Source organism: Camelus dromedarius, chromosome 2 (genome assembly GCF_036321535.1).
Source record: "Camelus dromedarius isolate mCamDro1 chromosome 2, mCamDro1.pat, whole genome shotgun sequence".
Taxonomy (NCBI): Eukaryota; Metazoa; Chordata; class Mammalia; order Artiodactyla; family Camelidae; genus Camelus; species Camelus dromedarius.
This window is the reverse complement of record NC_087437.1, coordinates 90,740,384-90,755,302: the sequence shown is the minus strand read 5'-3', so window position 1 is coordinate 90,755,302 and position 14,919 is coordinate 90,740,384. Positions and strand designations below refer to the sequence as shown.

The following is a 14,919-nucleotide window of genomic DNA, read 5'->3' as shown; positions in this document are numbered from 1 at the left end:
ACAAAGGAGCAGAGTCATTTTTCCTCTCTTGGATTGGCCAACCCCCAATTCTCAGGCATGTACTATATTTTACTACCTTTTTACTTCACTAATAAAATCTTCTGTTTATATCACACTCTCTTTCTTCCATTAGAAATTCTTTTATTTGGGGTGACTAAGAACCAAGGTAACTTTTATTTCCTCCTCCTGGTAACAGAGTATGATTAAAGGCTTAGAATAAAAACATTCTCATCTCCAGACTGTGGCATAAATTCTATTAATCTTTCACTTGCCTAAATCCTGATCACTGTTCCAATTTTAATTTAATGTCTCCTTCAGGAAAGCCTTCACTGAAACATACATTAGTCTTGATTACAGTAGCTTCTACTCATTTAAATCTCATTGAATTCTGCAAAACAAAATCACAACTAATAATTTATCTGTGTAAATTTTAAAAATATTTCAGTTCTTCTTCTGAACTTTGAATACCAGGGGAATAAGAACTGTTTCTGTCCTGGGTATACCAGTACAGCCCAAGAGCCTAAAATAACACCCAACAAAAGCCAAGAGTCAGTGTATTTTGCTGGTACATGAATGAGTGAATAAATGAGCACATAACGAATTTTACATCTTTTCAGAAGTAAAACTTAGATGAAAGAAAATGTTCAAGTAAGAAAATAAGATATTAGTTACTTCAGATTAAGTCAGTTGATGGAGAGATTTGATTATCAGTCTAATTAACTTTGCAACAAAAAGGAAGTAAAGATTTTAAGTTTTGTATTTTTTAATTAGCATTTGATTCATGTTCACTTACATAATACTGGTCACATAGCTTTTAGGAAAATCTTGTAGGAAGAGGTAGAGACTGAATACCAAATAAGGTGCTCTTATAAAGAGACACATGAAGTGATCAACAACTTAAACTACTCAACAGGCAGAACAAGTACAAATTAGAATTTGAATTTGGCAATTTCCAAGAAAATATATTTTTTAAATTTTATTCTATGCCCTTAGACTTACTTCATGGATTGGTTTATTTTATTTAATTTTTTTTAACTTGGAGTGACCTATGGGTGGCAGTGGGGGGTTGTATTAGTAAGACTGCTAAACCCTTACTTTTCAACATGTGGCCAAGTCTCAGAATCACCAAGACAGCTGCAGGTATCTTAGAAATGAAGAATTCTAGGATCCCCTCAGAACTGCTGAACTGAAAGCTGCATGTTACCAAGATTTGCAGATCATTTACATGCACAATTAGCTATGAGAAGCACTACTTCAAGTAGTGTCTTAGTCTGGCCATGGTTAACACTATGCTGAAATAGTGAGTGAGCACCAGCTACTGAAAGAGAAGAATTGATAGATTTTGAAAACAAATTATATCTAGAGATGAGGTAAAGGTAACTGTCATTGATTTTAGCACATCAATATAAACAACTGATAAAATGACAGTGTATTTTAAAAACAACAACACACAAGGAAAATAGGATAAACTGTGGATTGCAAGGTACTCTTGTGAGGACATACAATAGAAATTTTAAAGTAATTTTGGTTATCATATCTAGGCTCAAAAGATATTGTTATTCTTTAAAAAGTGAACTCAGTATCTTCAGATTAAATAAATTCCAGCCACATGACCCTCTGTGCTGAACTTATGGGTACTAATGTCATCTTATTTTTTCTCAAACACCAGCTCTCCTCCAAGGCCTAGTTCAAAGGTGATGTCTCACCTATGAAAGGACTGGGGCTTCTTCAATTCAAAATGAACTAGATATATTTATACATTATCAGAGAAGACAAATTTAATGGTTTTTAACAAAAATCTTTGTAAACTATTTTCATTTCCTTTTTTTTTTTACACACTTCTATATTTCCATTTTATAGGCTGTTAGTTCCTATTGGCTCATATTAACTAAACACTTATTTTATCAAATCTACTGATTCCATCATTTAGCAACACAAGGTTGGCACTGAAGATAGAGGAGAAATCAATGGTATCTGTCTTTTAATATGTTCACAAGCTTATGACAAAAACATAATAAATCATCAATTTTATTAAAACTTGATAGCTATGAGAAAGGTACACAAGCTACCATTTGTATATACCCAGTGTCTCTGGGGAAATAGGGAGACAGCTTAAAAGTATTTTGAGAATACAGATCATAGTTCATCCCTCATGTTTTTTATTTTCCTAAATATTCCTTCCTCTCTAACCTCACATACTTTTTTTTTTGCTGAAAGAGTAATGTAGTAGACACTAATTAAATATTTTTGAGTAACTGACAACCAAACCATGTCCATATGTTCCATTAAGAACACAAAAAAAAATTAGTAAGATTTTCTATTTGAGAAATATTGTTTATAAAACTAAAAGCATGTTTTTAAATTTGTTCTACTACTTACTGAAACAAAAAACAGTGACTCAGGAAGGATCATTTAATATCTTAATTCCCAGAACCTTGAAATAGACAACCAGTTCAATGAAAATGTGCTATTTTGTATAAGGAGATAACTTACCTCAATCTTACTCTACTGGAAGCTATTTTTTTTTTGTACTTAGTTTTCAGCACTGTGTTGTTTTGTTTTAGTAAATGTTTTTCTCTTTAAATTCATCAAGCTGAATCTCAAATGGTTAGAATAAACAGAGGTTGATCACAGACAGGACAAGTGAACAAAAATATAATGCTATCCAATCCAATGCTTCCCTCAAATGCTACCATCTGCCTTTGGGCAGAGTAGAGAAAAGATAGAAGAGCCCAGGACCTCTCATTCAGGAATTACCGTTTGTAAAGATAAATTCAAACAAGGCATTCTTCTCTGATATTCCTAGGAATTCTCACCCTCCTGCTTCTTCCTATCTACAACAGATACCACTAGCTGCCTCAAATATTCTCACCAAACCCAAGCCTCATCCAAATGAAGAATTATTCAAATGTAGAGAAACTGAAGAGTAAGATTGATGGGGTCCCATTTCATAACTCTGACTGTGACTGCCAAAGACTTCATTTAATTTTAACTTATTACTGGTTGGTTCAGAGTGCCCATGCCCACGCCACAATATTTTAGGATAATGGGTGCTCTGACCATGGGGAATTAAAGTGTTAGTTCTGATGGTTAAGGGGAAGCGTACTTCTTATTCCTTCTATTTATGTTTTTTACCTTCTCTAAGAGTAAACAGATACCTTATTTAAATTTAGTAGTATCCCCAGTAATAAGTGAAATTTGGGCTTCAGGATCGATAAAGGGCAAAAAAATGTGTTCAATTGGTGCATTTGTTCAAATGTTACGGTTAATTCAGACCTATGTTGCAGAGACATAAAATTTAATTAGTACTCTTATTTGTTGTCAAAATTCTTTTAGTAAATTTTAGATTTCCAATAAAGTTTGAACTTCAATTTTAGTAAATCATTGGCCTCTGTTTCTGATTTTTGTTTGTTTACTAGATACATTTCAAGGGAGTTCTCTATGTTCTGCTCATACTTATAAGTTTCTCCCTCCAGAAAGTCGAAAAGCAGTAGCATAAGGTTACTTTCCCATGGCAATAGCAGCTTTATTGGGATTAAGGATCCTCAACTGAGATCAGGTTTATACCTCCTTAGCTGTGTTCCAGGAGGGGTACCATGGGTATTTTCCCCTATATCCTGGACTATAAGAGTATTTTTGCAACACAGGCAAAGGTATTTTTAAGAGTTGTAGCGACTCATCTGTTTTAGGAGGGTAGCCCTCAGCATGCTACATAGTGACTAATCTTCTTCCACATGAGCAACCCCTGATGGGCCTGTACATTGCACAGGTTGTCAATCTTTCTCTTAAGCACTCAATAGGATGAGGGCAAGTGACAGGTTGAGACACACAGTCATGGTCACAAGGTAATTCAGTTACGAGCTATAGTCAGTTATGGCTTATGTTAGAATCGAGACACATGATTCAACCCGAGACACACAGACAGTCCCAGTCCTACAGCCATTTTAAGGAGTCCCCCAATTCCATAGTAACATTTTTAATGACAATTAGCAAAACTTCCAACTTAGATTAGTTAGATCTATAAAAGAGACTTTGAGAGCTCAGTAAATGCAGTGCAAAGCAACATAACCCAAAGCACAAACCAGCCAGCAGGCAGCAGCTAAAAGTGCATGCTTCTCAGCAGGCAACAAAACCAGTCAGCAAGCAAAAGCATTAGAAGAGAGATCTTCCTGAGGTGGTGGTCACTGTCTGGCCATCCTCCTCACAGAGCCAATCAATTTATTCACCCCACAGAGATGGGATGGGCCCTCCTCCTAAACTTTGGTTAGGATATTAAGACCGATCATACTACACTCAATTAAGAGGGGTTTTTGTTTGTTTCACAGTCATTACCATATCAAATAAATTACTCTAATAGCACTAATGCAGCTGGAGGTGCTCATTACAACACTGAACAAGATTTCCTACCTTGTTTCTGTCCAAAGAGAATGTCTACCCTTTTGTTCCTTCCCCCTTTTGGGAGAAAAGCCGTTATAGTCCATTTACCCAATTAAACCTCTTAATTCATTCATTTTTAAAAATTTGGAGGCACCTGAGTTTCCCTGTTAAGAAATGAAAGTCAAATTGAGTATCCCATCCCCTCCCCCACTTCCACAGGCCAAATTAAGTACCTGCAGCGAGGGTATTTCTGTTGCCTCTGATTTCTTGAAATGAGTATCAAAAGAAATGGCATCAAGTGTTCATGTCGGGCACGGAGCGGGCTCCAGAAACTTGTCAGACGTAGCATCCCTGTGTCTGGACTGTCTGGAGATGACGTGAGGAGAATGTGAAGGCTTGTTGCTGGGGTAGATACAGCAGCTGGAAGCCTGTACTAAGCCAAGTCCCACCTACAGTTTGTCCAGGAAGTCGGCCAGGGCTGGGATATCTTCATTCCGGCCTTCGGCTGGGGCGGATGGGGCTATCCAAGGGGTTTCCAGGCAGGATCTGCTGCTGGTCAAACACGCACTGGGGGACAGCCCGGCTGCCAGCCGGAGTGGAACCTCGCACTGGCAGTGGAGCCAAAGGACTTCGTTTTCAGGCAGGTGAACCTTCACCACAAACACCAGGGTTCTGGCCACCTGGGAGTCCTCAAAGACGTGGCCCTGCTTCTTGTTCAGGCCACAGTAGACGCCACCGACAGCTTCTTCCATACCGGGATTCTCCACAGCTGAACAGGCTCCGTGAGCTAGGCCTCGACTGTCAGCCATCCCGCCCTGGCGATGACCCAGCAGCCCCCGCGCTCGATAACGTCTGCGTGCAGCGTCGTGTCGTGACGTCAAAGCGCACGTCACGCCGGTGATCACGTCACGCAGGTCGTTCTCCTCACACAGCAGCCCTCTCCTTGCTGGCCCTCTGGAAGCCAGCCGCTACATTGTCCTTGATCTCCTTGAGGTACTGCACAGCCTCGGTGAGGACTTGGAGGCAGGTGCCTGCCGCCCAGGCCAAAGGACCTTGTCTTTCGAACCTCAGCCGAGTCCCACTCGTACTCCTCCGCCAGGTGGCGGGTTCACTGCTTGAGCTCCCAGTGGGTGGACACGTCATCCTGTTCGATGTCTTTGGCCAGGCCGTTGGGGAAGGGCCACACCTTTATGTACAGCCGGTTGTGCTTGTTGGGCGACCTGGACAAGCAGAGCATGTTGAACTCCTCGCTGAGAGTCTCATGCTGTACAAGACAACTGGGTGCTATTTCTTGATGGGAATGCAGGCATGGTCCTCCTTCAGGCCCTTCAGGAGGATCTCTGGGTGCATTTCACCGACCCCTGGGATGATGTGCTCCCTTGATTCCTCTATGATGCACTGCACCATGGGGTCCGACTTGGCAAGCTGCTTCAGACCCTCCACCAGCTTGAGCAGGTCAGCCAGGTACTTGGCCTCCAGGATGAGCCTGACAACCGGGGCTCACGCTGAACTTATGCACCTGCATAGGCATACTCGTAAGTGGTAGTGGTGCCTGTATTCACCAGGAACTGGGCCACACCTAGGCCCGTGATGCTCCTGCAAGGCTCATCCTAGATGGGCTCCACAAAACGTCCCATCGTAAGGATTGTTCTCTGGATCGGCTTCAGGTACACGTTTTTCTTCCTCTGGGTCATATAATTGGGGGCGTGTATTGTGATCATTTTGCATTGTATGCAAATATCGTATCATTATATTTTACACCTAAAACTAACAATGTTACGTCCCAATTATACCTTGATAAAAATGATTTCTTACAAAAATATTAAGAGGGTATGAAAAGGTTTTACTCACATAATGAAACTTTCTTTCGAAAGCAGAGACATCTCCCAAACAGGTCCAAAAGCGGCAGCTTGAGGGAGAGAAAAAAAAAGAGACTAGTTTGGCTTTTATTGTGATTAGAGGATATCATTGAAGCGAGGATTCCTGTGAGTGGACTAGGGTTTGCATGGTTTGGATTTCCTGCTTTTGCCAATGGGGGAACACCTAGTCTTTCTTATAAGCTTTGTCAGGTGTGGGGCAGAAGAGGGGGGAAGTCATTGAGTTTGAAAGCTGTCAGCAGTTAAATGTCAAAAATGAAGTCAGAGTGTTTATTAAAATGCCACGAGTTCCTTACTTTCAGGGCCTTTTCCGCTACTAATTTCTCTCTTATGAATTATCTTTTAACTGATCATAATATAACAAGACGTTGATGATTTCTTCTGTTGTTCTATAATTGTGGCTTAAGCTGAGAATAGACTGCCTTAAGTACTTCACACTCTAAATTCAGAGAGTCAACAGAAGTTGGAATTATTGAGGGGTGGAAGTTAGAGAATGGATATGTGTCAACCCTACTTATCCCTACCAATTACTATAGAAAGAAAATTGGCAAATATGACTATGATATTTTGGAGAGATTCCTGTTCATGGAAAGTGAGCCTTTCCCACTTTGAAGATACGGAAAGTAGATCTATGAGAGCTCTTTCCAAAAATTGGTAAAGCCTTCAAGAAGGGGAAACACTTTTTATTCTTTGTTTGTGCTTGCTTAGTAGGAGGACTTACTGATATGCTCTTGTGCTAACTGAACAGAAGAAAGGCGAATAGGAAGAAGGGCAAAAGGCGGAGACAGCCACGGGGGGGGGGGGGGGGGGGTGCGCGCGCACATACGCGGGAGGGAGCCGGGAACCTCCCCTCTAAGTATGTAGAGAAGCATTCTGCAGGGGCTCACCAGACCTACAAGGATAGATTCAGCTGTGAGATACAGCCTTGCCATTTGCCTGTGTGGTTTAGTGAGTAAAGGGGCAAAAAGGGACAGTCATTAGAGGAATGCAATGTAAATGTCATCAGCTTAAGGCCAGCTAAGAGGTGAGGCCAAACCTAAAAATGTAAAAATGTCTAAGGGAGCTGCACACCAATGAACACGTTGCTATCAAGGTGTGTTGGAGCTATAGATAAGGATTGGAAATAGTTATATCCAAGCAAGGAAAGACTATAATCCTTCCAAGGCAGTAAGGAAATATTGGACATCTTTCCTTTTTTCTCCTCCTGCCTTAACAAAAAAGAGGAACTAGTATCTAAAGAAGTAGTAAAGGGAAGTACATAAAGGACAGACCATAATTTTCTCTGCTTAACTCCAATTTTCCATAGCCCAAGGTAAGTCTAGTCTATGCTAGAGGTAGAAACAGTGAGGGAGGAGAACATACTGTTGAGTTTGAAACTGAGCTTTAACTTGTAGCAAGTCAAAGTCTTAAATGGGAAAGTGAGATCAGTCTAAAAACTGACAGACTAGAGATTTTTAATCTGATCTTCTGGTGTACTCTTAGCAGGAATTTTTACCATGGTCCCACTTAAGGATGGTTATGAAGAAATAAAGCTTTAAAAAAATGTATGCCAGATACATTCACATGACTGGATCCTTCTCAGCTAAGGTGTCACTTAAATATGACCTCTTACAGTCATATTTAAGTGTTTCATACCTTGAATCATGGATAGTTGGGAAAATACAGTAGATAAATGGTATCTCATGCTCACTGGCCCTCTCTTGCTTATATTCATGTACACATGCTCACATACACATACTGAGTTATTAAATAAAAACTTGTAGGAGATGTCATCACCTTCACCCATAGGGTGTTTATATGGTAAGAAAAGTAAGATTCTACAGACTGAAAATTGAAAAGTATCAATATTTGTTAAAGAATTGCTCACAGAGAAATTAGAATAAGCAGAGTTAAAAAGTTACAAGTGAGACCAGAGTAGCATGGGGGTCAAACTCAAAGACAGAAGGGAAGAGAGAAGAGTGTCAAAACCAGCAACACATACCTCTAAGGTAAAAATGTTTCATTGAAGGTAGTATTTTGGAGTTCTAAGTGTCTTGGCAAAAGGTATTTCCACAACATGTAGAGAGAGGTAGTTTGAATAATGGATGGGAGTGGAGAAGAGTTGTTCAGCACCAACCATGAAGCTGTATGGGAGCCTCTATGTGCAGTAAAAAGCAAACTGTTTTGTAAACACCAACAGAAAATTAAACAAATAAAAAATATGTTATCAACCTATTTTAAAAAATTATCACAACTGGAAAAATGTCACTAGAAAAAAAGTGGGTACCTATTGCATAATTACCATTAAAGATAGTTCCTACCCTACTCAGTTTGCAATTTAGGATATCATTTAATGTTGCCAACTATTAAAGCTATAGCGGAGTGCTGCCTGAGTTGTACTCTAGGTTTGGAAACTGGCTAGCTGTACAGCCTATGAAAGACATTTCTTCTCTGGATCTCAGTTTATGAATTTAGTAAGTTTTAACTGAACCTGTAGGCTTTACATTTTTATTGTACTCATATGTCCACAAATAACGTCTATTCACACACAATGTAGGAAAACTAGATAGCTTGAATTTATAACCCTACTCTCCCACTTAAAAGCTGTATAAATTAGGGCAGTTGACTTAATGGTCTTAGTGTCTCAGTTTCCTCAATAAATAAATTGGAATAATTATAATAGAGACTTCATAATGTTGTGATGAAAATAAATGAAATGTTATATGTAAAGACCTACACAGAGTGCCTGGCACAAGGTAATTGCTTAATAAATGTTATATATATCATTACATTGTAATTGCTTATAATTATAAAATGGTATATAGTACATCTGAACATATATACATGCGAGTTCTTATATGTGTGTGCATATACATGTAGAGATAAGTATATCTATAGTCCTCTTTAGTGTATGTGAGCATATATTTCTTTAAAAGTATTTAACAACTTTGAACTTTATAAAATAATTTTCCACAAAATCCATATGGATAGATATGAAGCTCAAAAAGTAGAATTTCTAGCTCTCAAGGATTCCCACAAGAGGGGAAAAAGATTATTTTCATTTCGGGAAAAATACAAGTACTTTTAAACAAATATGTACCAAAGACTAATCCACTTTCCTTTCCTACCATTGCACCGACAGCATTATGAACCAGAAAATTGTTTGAGCAGCCACAGATAAGGAATTACAAATCTGGAGGTTCAAGAGTCATATAAAGCAGATGTAAGGTTAATTTGCATGGTTTAGTTGCCTCCCGATTTTTTTCAATACATTTCAATGGCTTGAAACTCTGAAAACCTGATAGCAAATAAAAAGGTTTCTATAGGCTGCCTGATTTCTTGCTGATTCAGCTGTCTGAAGGCAAAGCCAATTACTATGGCTTGCATTTCCTTGTGCAGCAACCAGAACATATTCATTGTTAAATAGAGCCATTAAATATTTAGGGGAGGAAGAAAAGTTTTATGAATTGAGATGATAGCAGTGAAAAACTACCTATGGATATTTTCCTCTTAAACAACAAGAAAACACTTTTCTAAGTGTAACTTGAAAATCTCAAGCATGAAATATGATTTGATTTAATATCAATTCAATGGTCTTTTTAAATGTTGATTTTTAGGTTGGCATATAAGAAAAAAAAAGCCTCAGATATAAAGCTAAATTTTATCCTCAGAGTAATAAAAAGAACCAATATGGTCTCCTGAACAAAGAACTAGCTGAAGAATTGGGATTCTATTTTTGGCCTCACCAGTGACTTGCTCAGTGACCTTGGACGTATCACTTAAATGGCTTTGTGCCTCAAGGTTCCCAGCTGTAATATAGAGATTATAATGCCAGCCCCTGCTTCATGGGACTGAAGAACTATTTCAGTTTAGTTTGTTTAAAACCCCAAAGGCTTTTTAAACTACCAGAAATAACTGTTAAATTCAAGCAAGATTATATTTTATTAATTTCTTTTTACTGTTTGATTTGGTTTTCTTGTAGTCTTTCATAATCCTCTTCCTACTAAAATAAATCACAGGGATAAAATTAATAGATGAAGATTTTCATTGGGTATTAAGGAACACTTCTAACAGTAAAGGAAAATTAAGAATACACTTCTGAGATCAACTGATATACTTTATACTCCTTGGCATGTTTAACTCGTGATTCAGAAAAGAATTATGTTACAATCATGTAACTTAGAACTTCTCACTAAATCTGTAATGGACTATTTTCTTCTTATTCCAGGCCTTCTCACAGTTTCTCTCCATGACTTTTTTCAAGCAAGATTTTCTCATAATGTCTCTACAAATATACTGATAAATCCATTTCCGTCTCTCCAAATCCAGAACACCCACTCAAGCCCCTTTCAAATGCCATGTCCTTCTAGATTCCTTCTCTCTGCATAACAATATCTGTCATCCAATAAGAAGTTCTGAGTAGTTGGAGGAGTTAAGTAAAAGGGACATCTTTTGCTATACCCTCTTGTGAATTTTAAATTTTGGAACTATATATGTTTATTATTTGTTCAAAATTGATTAAATATTATTTTTCAGTGTTACTCTTCTCAAACTCCAGACTAGAACCCCCTACTTCAACTGCAAAAATACCTTGTTTGTTCTTTCACAACACTTCTTAGAAGTCTTGCATCATTACATTATGTGACAAATTCTTACATTCAGCAATTCTTACGTACAAATGAAATAGCCTCAAACCAATCATTCTTCCTCCTATCATACACCTCAGTCTATTTGGTGCCACTTTTTTTTAACTTATTTATGCTTTTTGTTGTTGATTTTGCTGCTTAAAGTAATCTCCTAATGTAATATTGAAGTGCTGCCTAGTATTCCTAAGTGCAAAAGTATAAAAAGCACTTTACAAAGAAAATACATATGTTAGATAAGCTGCATGCAGGCAAGAGTTATAGTGCTATTTGCCATTAGATCAAGGCTAATGAATTAACAGTATGTATTAATTTCAGTGTCTTTAAACAGAAACACATAAAACAGGGTTATATATTGATCAGTTAATAAAATGGGATCAGAGATTCTCAGGTCTCTAACCCTTGTTTCTCTAGGAATAGTGGTTCCATATTCACTATTTCAGGGTTTATGGTGACTTTGTAGAACATAACTATCCACCACTAACAAGGATTAATTGTACCTATTTTATTTGTATCCACACACTGCCTTCAACCATACTTTAAAAATCAACCTTTCAGTTCCACAATTGCACATTTCTTGGGCACATTTCTAACTTTCTGGTCATGTCAATTATAGACAAAAATTTGGCCAACTTTAAAGCTTCAGTTCAATATCCATTTTAAAGTTCATCTCCTTATATTTCCCCAAAGTAGCCAGATAGCTATCCCAAGAATAGAAGTGAGGCTGCAGCTCTTTTACTCTTCCTCTTCTTCCTATTCTGGGTTCCCTTCTCCTGTTCTGAAATGGAAATGGACATGTGGTTTCTCATCTGGGAGTTTCTGTAGTTTTCTTCTTTATCCTTGATGCTCTTGCTAAGACGAACAGGCCATTGATGTTCTCTATGTGGTAAACTATTTCTACTCTTTAGAAATAGCTCCCGAATCTCTTCACCTCTTTAGCTTTTGGCTCCTTTCCCCAAGAAATCCTTCCTTTTCCGGAATTATCTTTAGGCACATCTTAAAAGGGCAACAGAAAGCAAGGACCCAAGGTTTATTGTGTCCACGTGGATGTAAACCTCTTCATACTTTATCTAAATACCATTACATTATATAATTTTGCATGACTTAAACTTTTATCATTACTGGGAGATAGAGGATACATGAACTATTTTAATTTGTGAAATAAACAGCATATTCTAATAGATCTCAAACTGAAGCTGCAGCTTCAGCTTCAGCTGCAAGCTGATGGACATAAAAACGAGGGAAGGGAATTTTATTAGTTTTCTAGGACTGCTATAGGAAATTACCACAAATTAGTTGGCTTAAAACACCGGATTTATTCTCTCACAATTCACATGGCCTGAAGTTCAAAATTAAGGTATTGACAAGATTAGTTTCTACTGGAGTCTCTGAGAGAGAATATTTTCCATGCTCTTTCCTAGCTTCCAGTGGTTGCTGGCCACTTTTTGCATCATTTAACTTGTGGATACATCATCCCATTCTCTGCCTCTGTCGTCACACAGTGTTCTTCCCTGTAGGTCTGTGTCCGTATCTCCTTCTTCTTATAAGGATACATCTAGGGCACATCTTACTCCAGTATTTCCTCATCTTAACTTGATTATATCTACAAAGGCCCTATTTAACATGTCCCCTTCACTGGTTCTAAGTATTTTGAACAGTGTATATGTATTTGTATATGTATATGTATATGATATGTATGGGGGGGCACTATTCAGCTCACTATAGGAGGCTGGAAAATCCATGAAGAGAGGAGGTGTATAGAAACTAAAGTCAAAGCACAGAAATAAATGCTCCCAGAAAGAGCACATCCAACATTAAGAACTAAGTCAGTAAACAAAAGTCTGGAAATTGGTTAATACATATCACGTGCTCCATGGATGAAACTTGGAAGTTAGTGGGATTGGAGATGGAAATTCTGGAGAAACATTGCTCTGCAGAAAAAGAAGATTAATGGAGGGGATAAGTTGACATTTGAGATGAGGTAGTAAACAAGTGAAAGGTATGCTGAAAAACAAAAGAGAAAACAGAACTTTCTTAATCTTTTAAAAAATTGCATATCACTATACTAACAAAAGGTGGTATTTTTAAACCAAGAATCTTACCATGAAATGCCTAGGAATGAAAATGGCAGATAAATTCCTTACAACTTTACCTTAACTGGAATTCTTTCTCATTTTCTGCTCTATTAAGAAAATTCATTGCTCCCACCAATACAACACTTATCTATTAATGAAGATGATTTTAGTATACTGATATAAGAATATAATCTTTAAGTAGGAATCTGTCTATGAAATGTTTAAAAATGGGAAATACAGACAACTCCACACAAGAAGGTGGCCACCAGAGCACCCCAGGAAAAGACATGGCTTGTACTCACTTCAGATCCACCAAAGCCTCTGTGTACTCATAGATTGAACAGGGACATTCCCACACAAGTATGCACTATCAAGAATGGGATACGTAACTGTTTCACCTAATTTCATAGACACAAACAGAGGATAAGGATAAAGGAATTCAGTGAGAACTTTAACAGAAAACTATAAAATACTAAAAAAGAACCAATGATAGCTGAAAAATACAGTAACTGAAGTGAAAAGTACACTAAAAAGAATTAACAGCAGATTAGGTGATATAAAAGAATGCATAAATAAACTGAAAGGTAGAATACTGGAAATCACCCAGTAAGAACAGCAAAAAGAAAAAAAAAAATGAAGATAGTTTAAGTGATCTCTGGGACATTATCAAGTATACTAAAATTGTGTTATTGAGGTCCCAGAAGGAGGAGAGAGAGAAAAAGAGGCAGAAAAGGTATTTGATGAAATTATGGCTGAAAATTTCCCTAACCTGAAGAAGAAAATAGATATACAAGTCTATAAAGCACAGAGAGTCCCCAAAAGGTGAAGCCAAAGAGACCAACACCAGTACATATCATAGTTAAAATGGCAAAAATAAAAAATTAAAAAAGAACTTAAGAAAACAGCAAGAGAAAAACAGAGCCACTTATAAGAAAACCCCCTGTAAACTATCAGTTGATTTTTCAGCAGAAACTTTGTAGGCGAGAGGGAAATAGCATAAACAGACCAATTACCAGTGATGAAATTCAATCAGTTATTTATAAAACAAAAAACAAACAAACAAAAAAACCCCAAAGGATCAGGGCCTGACAGCTTCACAGGAGAATTCTACCATTTACTTAAAAATTAATACCTATTTTTCTCAAACTACTCCAAAAATTGAAGAGAAGAGAACATTTTCAAACTTATTCTATGTGGTCAACATGACTTTGGTATCAAAACCAGACAAAGACTTAAAAAGAGTAAATAAAATTATAGGCCAATATCCCTAATGAACATAGATGCAAAAATTCTCAACAAAATGTTTGCAAACTGATTTCCACAGTATGTAAAAAGTATCATGCATCATGATCAAGTAGAATTTATTCCAGGGATGCAAGAATGGTTAAATATCCACAAGTTAGTTTATGTGATACATCACATTAATGAAAGGAATGGGAAAAATAACATGGTCATCTCAATAGGTATAGGAAAAGCATTTAACAGAATTCAGCATCTATTCATGATAAAAATTCTCATCAAAATTGGCATAAAAGAGACATGTCTCAACATAATAAATACCATTTATGATAACCTAACAGCTAAAATAATAACACAGTAGTGAAAAGCCAAAGCTTTTCCTCTAAGATCATGAGTGAGACAATGATGCCCACTATTCCCATTTCTATTTAATACAGTATTGAAAGTACTAGCCATAGAAGTCACACAAGAAAAAGAAATTAAATGTATCCAAATCAGAAAAGAAGTAAAACTGTCACTATTTTAAGATCCTATATATGTAAAACCCTAAAGACTTCACCAGAAAAGTATGAGAACTAATGAGTGGATTCAATGAAGTTGCAAGGTACAGGATTAATATACAGAAATCTGTTGTATTTCTATACACTAATAATGAAGTATCAGAAAGAAAAATTTAAAAAAAATCTCATTTACAGTTGTATCAAAAAAACAAACACTAAAACACCTAGG

General features: G+C 37.2%; 1 pseudogene; it reads right to left on the bottom strand.

The window, feature by feature from the left end:
• Positions 1-4,866: 4,866 nt before the first annotated feature.
• Positions 4,867-6,098, bottom strand: LOC105087810 (elongation factor 2-like; annotated as a pseudogene).
• Positions 6,099-14,919: the final 8,821 nt, after the last annotated feature.